Source organism: Triticum aestivum, chromosome 7B, assembly GCF_018294505.1.
Source record: "Triticum aestivum cultivar Chinese Spring chromosome 7B, IWGSC CS RefSeq v2.1, whole genome shotgun sequence".
Taxonomy (NCBI): domain Eukaryota; kingdom Viridiplantae; phylum Streptophyta; class Magnoliopsida; order Poales; family Poaceae; genus Triticum; species Triticum aestivum.
The window spans coordinates 349,481,104-349,486,796 of NC_057813.1; the positions used below are offsets into that span (position 1 = coordinate 349,481,104).

The 5,693-nt window shown below is 43.2% G+C and overlaps 1 long non-coding RNA gene across 1 annotated transcript; it reads right to left on the minus strand.

Annotated features, from left to right (window-relative positions):
- Nucleotides 1-1,640: 1,640 nt before the first annotated feature.
- LOC123159529 (uncharacterized) lies at nucleotides 1,641-2,162 on the minus strand. The gene is made up of 3 exons (XR_006479773.1): nucleotides 2,066-2,162; nucleotides 1,837-1,962; nucleotides 1,641-1,767 (listed from the first exon to the last, which is right to left on the minus strand). It is a non-coding gene; the product is annotated as an uncharacterized lncRNA (long non-coding RNA).
- Between the last annotated feature and the right edge of the window lie 3,531 nt (nucleotides 2,163-5,693).

The window sequence follows — 5,693 nt, forward strand, 5'->3', positions numbered from 1 at the left end:
AGGTGGGGGTGGGCGGCGCTGGGATCCAAGGGAGGTTGGGGTGGGTGGCGCTAGGAACCGGGGGGAGGTGGGGGTGGGCGGTGCCGGGAGCCGGGGAGGAGGTGGGGGCCGGCCGGCACCGGCACCGGGAACGAGGAGAAGGTGGGGGCCGAGCCACAACAATCCCTCAAAATCCCGTAAAAAAGAAACAATCCCTAAAAAAAGGCAGCGCACAACATCCTCTCGGTCTCTCCCCATCTCGGCCGCTGACCAGGGAGGGGGGAGGGGGGGCACCACCGGCCACCATAGCGACCTGCCCTCCGAGCAGCAGCCGCCGCCCGCCGGGATCTGGCGTCGGCTTAAGTTGTCACTCGCCCTCGCGGTTCTTGCATCGCGCAGCCAGGGGCCACCCCCCTGCCCTGCTCCCTCCCCCTAGCGATCGGCGACGACTGCCTGTGCGGCCGCGCCGTTATGTTGCCGGCCAACTGCCCTGCGTCTCTACTCCTCCAAGGCTCCAACACCCCTTCGCTGACCCCCTGCCTGCCGGGCTGCCGGACAGAATTTTGCTGAGGCCAACCACATCACAAACGGCACACAGGTAAACTAACATCTTTCGCCAAATTCCCCATTTACTAAGTAGTAGCCTTATTTTGTTTAGTTGCTTACATCTCGTGATAAGTAGTAGCCTGTCAGAGAAGAATTGATCTAGGACTTGTTAATATTGGTGAGTCATGCATGTACATGTGTCTATATTTGTGGATCTCAGATATCAGTCTTCAGGCGTTCATATATGTTTGTGCCTGCAGTCTTTCATTTAGCTCCGGATGCTGTGAAAAATCTTCGTAGATTTATACTGTGCCATCTGCACAATGTCAAAATGTTTCTAATAGCCGAAGTTATTTTCTGCTACTTATTCTAGTTTTGATGCACCCAGAATTTCGTTATAATTACCAAAATATTGCAGGTGTCGATGGAGGAACAGGTGGTAATGTAATTCTTGGTTTCTCAAGATCTGTCTGGGATTTCAGTAACTTGCAACATCACACGGTATGCTTTTGGTAATTAAACTTACATTTTGCTCCAGCAATGCATCTTACTGAAACCTTATAATAACCAATATCCTCAAGTGCCTTAATTGATCATCGCTGTTATAATAAAATAACACATATGATTCTCCGACTAAAAGAAGTTTATCCCAATTCTCTTCACCAAATCACGCACGACTTGTGGAATATTTTCTACGCATTCATTGTCCTTGTACGACAGCAAGTGTACCAACACCTGATTTCGTAGGTCATAATCGTCCTGCACGTGAATTATGCTGTCATGCAAGGCTCACATCTAAAAGGACACATGAATGGTGAATGTAGAGTACTCACTGGGACAACTGGTAATCCATGTTCATGATCATGCCACGTGCGCATAATCTTTAAAACTAAAAACCCAGACATATTGCTGCATAGGAGTAAATGTTATTAGCAATATGATAGATGAAAATATGGTCAAATAATTGGAATGTTAAGGTTATAACCTGTTTGGGTTTTTTGGAACTCCAAGTGGTATGATGCGACGCCATCTAAAAACATCATCATTCCAGCCAGGAATTGCATCTTGTAATGCTATGTTTAGATGGAATGAAATACATTGAATCTTAAGTATGTCCTTCTGTGAAGGATTCTTTTTCCATGCATCCGATAGGGGAAGAGGGTCGAGTATAGTGATTGTTCTATCCAATAGGTCGAACAGGAAGAGGATGAAGCGACCGGTTGTACAAAACGGCAACAAAATCTGTGTGAAGTAGGCTTTAGAAATAAAATACGGGTGAAAAGCACACACAGAGATGGGAAGTATGATTACCAACTTGCACACCGAGACGTCAAAGCACATATCAGGCCAACGATGAAATAGTTTTGCAATAATGTAGCGTTGGGCATCAAATGGTAAACGGAGTTTTGGATCTTGTGTAGAGTCATTTAGTATCATCTGAGAGGAAAGTAAAGGATTATTAACATTCTATGCGCTTATGGTTGCAATTATATGTGCTCGTCGCCGTAAAAGGAAGTATTATGAGATTTTAAAAACTTACAGAAAATCTGAGATCCATATAGTGATATGGAGTGTCTTTAGCCCATTGAATGTCGTCTGTAGCATTTACTCGAACAGCCATGTTAAAACTGTCGACATCAATTGCCCGTGTATTCTTTAGTAAGTCTTGTAGTTGTCTAAGACTTATACTTAGTGGGTAGGGCTTGGAGCTACGGATCCATTCTTTCCTATCAAATAAACCATAGCATCAACGATATAGTGAAAAAATAATATACATAAATGCAGATATTGTTATTTTGAAAGTTGACTTACTCTCGGGAATCTGCATTATGAATGGACATGATATGACCTCGAAGTTTGCAAAGTAGCTCATTTTTATTAAGTGGCATTCTCAGAACAACCATGGCAGGTGGCGGGTCCAATATTTCAACACCGTCAGTATCTATTATATCGTCTGCTGGATTATGGTACTCAGGAGTTCCTTTTATATCATTCAGATCTGATTCATGGAGAATGATTGCTACTTTTTGCCTGAAGGGTTTGACATCTTCCTGGAAAAATAATAATTAGAATCAATATATTACAACATTGAATTAGATATGCAATACACTTTTGTCATCCTTCACAAATTACCTGTGTAACAGGATGTGACAGTTTGTGTCCTGTCCAGTATTCAATGAATTGTAGCATGAACAAGCCGCAAGATGATCTATTGGTTAAAAATATTGGGCACATTAGTAATAAGCAAACATAAGGAATTGTTGAATAATAATCAATAATTGTTACTGCTGCTCTCATTTCGCATTTTCTCATGTGATGATTTCAAACATACCCATCAGATTGAATTCGATCTTGAATATACTCTTTTATAGTCCATCTAGTTACATCAATATCTGGCCAAGTACCTAGGTTAAACCCATTCATCTTAGAAGCAATCTTTAGATGCGCCTCAAGCCCCTGAAGCTGTTAAATAGAAAAAAAGTATGATAATATAGGTGAAACTAATTGCATGAATTCCAAGTACAGATATAGTAAAATCATACCGTAAGTTGTAGATCAGCTCGGCTCATTCGAGAACCAAAAGAATCGAGTACTTGTATCTCGCGTTGTTTGATATTGACAACAGATAGATACCAATGCGTTTGGTTCATATTAATTGGAATGTACAACTGACACAAAATATATAAGTCATTGCCCCGGCTAGGTAAACAAATTGATAACAAATGATAGAACCATAGGTAGGAAAATTAGTCTAACCATGTCATGCTGTAGATACTTAAGCACCTTTTCAACGATGTGGTGATGACTCTCAAGGCTTATGGGAATTTCACCATCTCGCTTAAGTATTCCTGAATCATATGTAGTTTCCAAGAATACACGTGCACCCGCTGTACAAAATTTATCCTGGACCCTTAGACAGTAAATATATGCATTTATGACCTATAGTAGAAAAAGTAACAAATAAATTAGACATTCTTGAAGTGTGTAAGTATGATCATTGGAATATATTTTAGCTGACCTCGCTCTCCACCCATATCTCATCTTCTAAAAGACATTCCAAATCTCGACGTGTCAAGGTTGTGTCATGGATATTCACTAACTTGGTTTTGCTAGGGAAGGACATGATGTATTCCTTCATTTCAGTAAAATTAATAGCACAGGCATTTTCTTTTATCTCATTCAGATCCATCTGAAACAACATAGACATAAGTAAAGCTTAATTGAATAAAAAAATGTGGTGGTTGTTTGTATAGCGCCTGTGAAAGCTGATTCGCTTGTTGCTAATACGTGAATGCAAGGAGCTCACCTCGGCTGGTGCGACGGACATGGCGAGTGGAGCGCAGAGGCAACGACGGCCGTAGCGCAGCGTCGCCGGGAGGACGGCCTTGAGGTGCTTTGCACCGCTGAGCCCGTCCCGGCTGCCGTCGTTTCCCCAACGTATACAGGTTCTCTTCCACGACTGATGAACGTGCCCACAATGGATCGGCCAGAGAGAGAAGAAAGAGACCTATGCAGGGCGTCAATGGGGTAGTGCGAGCAGCCTTGCTTTGAAGTGGCCATTTATAATACTTCCCTTCCGCTGAACTCGGGAATTTCTTCCTGCATGTGACGCGCGGCCTTAACTGCCCTGCAATCTCGGCGATTACCTTCTCTACATAGGGCAATCGGAGCGATTATCTTCCCTACATAAACATGATTGCTTCCATCTGATTTGTTTACTGATCAGGAGCAAGAAAATCGCCAGAGATATCACTCCGTTTTATTGTATCGTATACCCTTGCTCTGAGAGGAAACATCCCATCCAGCGACAAAATTAGACGATGTTCCAGCGACAAAATTAGACTCCATGACAGAGGTGACCTGCACAAAATAAATCTCAGATAAATTAAAAACCATTTCATTATCTAATTTTATTGTGAAATAAAAATATTGCCATACATAATAAAATGATAGAGTGGAAATATAACTGCCAAATTTCTCACCTATGATGTAAGGATCTCTTTATAGACGATGTTCTTCGTGTACGTACCAACAGGATAATCGCATGTGTTTTTGCTGCAAGTTGAACTCTTCTTTTTGATGTCATCTGAGTTTCTTTTCTTATTACCAGCATCAGGGACGGCAAGAATCTTGACATTCTTTCTAGCGGTGGATCTAGATAGTGCAACATACAACTGCCCGTGAGAGAACACAGGCTCGGGCAAGTAAATACCGACATTCGGGATAGTTTGCCCCTGTGCCTTGTTAACCGTCATGGCGAAGCTGAGCCTTATTGGAAATTGCTTCCTCTTGAACTGAAAAGGAAACATCTCATCATCAGAGGGGCAAAGGGGAATCCTTGGCAAGAAGATCCTTTTTCCAGCATGTTGGCCCAGGACAATTTCTGCATCGATGACATTCCTTTGGAATCCTCGAACCACCAGCCTCGTGCCATTGCAAAGTCCGTTCGCGGGGTCAATGTTCCTGAGCAATATGACAGGGCAGTTAATCTTGAGCTTCAACACATGCGGGGGCAGCCCATTAGGGGTCAATGTGTTAAGGAATTCAGGAGGATAGTAGTTATGAGGGTCGTCAACCGCACAATCAAAACTATGGTACACCATCTCATCTCCTTGGAATCGACTGATCATCTTCAAATTAATCCTATCCACGCAATCATTCGTTGTCGATAAGATTGCTCTGGAGGTGATGTAGTCTGGGTCTGACGTGTTAGCATCAAGGCTAGGAAAAGTATTGTCTATCAGTGTATCAAGGTCAGTGTCCTTCCCAGTTGACGACACACATATCTCGTCTGGAAGGCGGACCTCACCATCTTGATTTGTCTCCTCCTTACCATCACCAATGCGCAATAGATATTATGCAAACCATGGGTCACTATGTGCCCTCATATTGCGTACCAACTTAAGGTGATGCATGGAATCCCAAAGGTAAGACCTACGCAGCGATGAATTAATTATCTGAGCCCTAGACCCCTTACGGACAACAGGGAGGACCTGTCTGAAATCTCCACCGAACACAACTGTCTTTCCACCGAACGGCAGGTCTGGTCGGCTCATCACGTCGCGCATACTGTTGTCCAACGCCTCCACTGCCTGCCTCTTTGTCATGGAAGCCTCATCCCAAATAATGAGAGAAGCTGACTGTAGGAGCTTTGCAGTCCCGCTCTG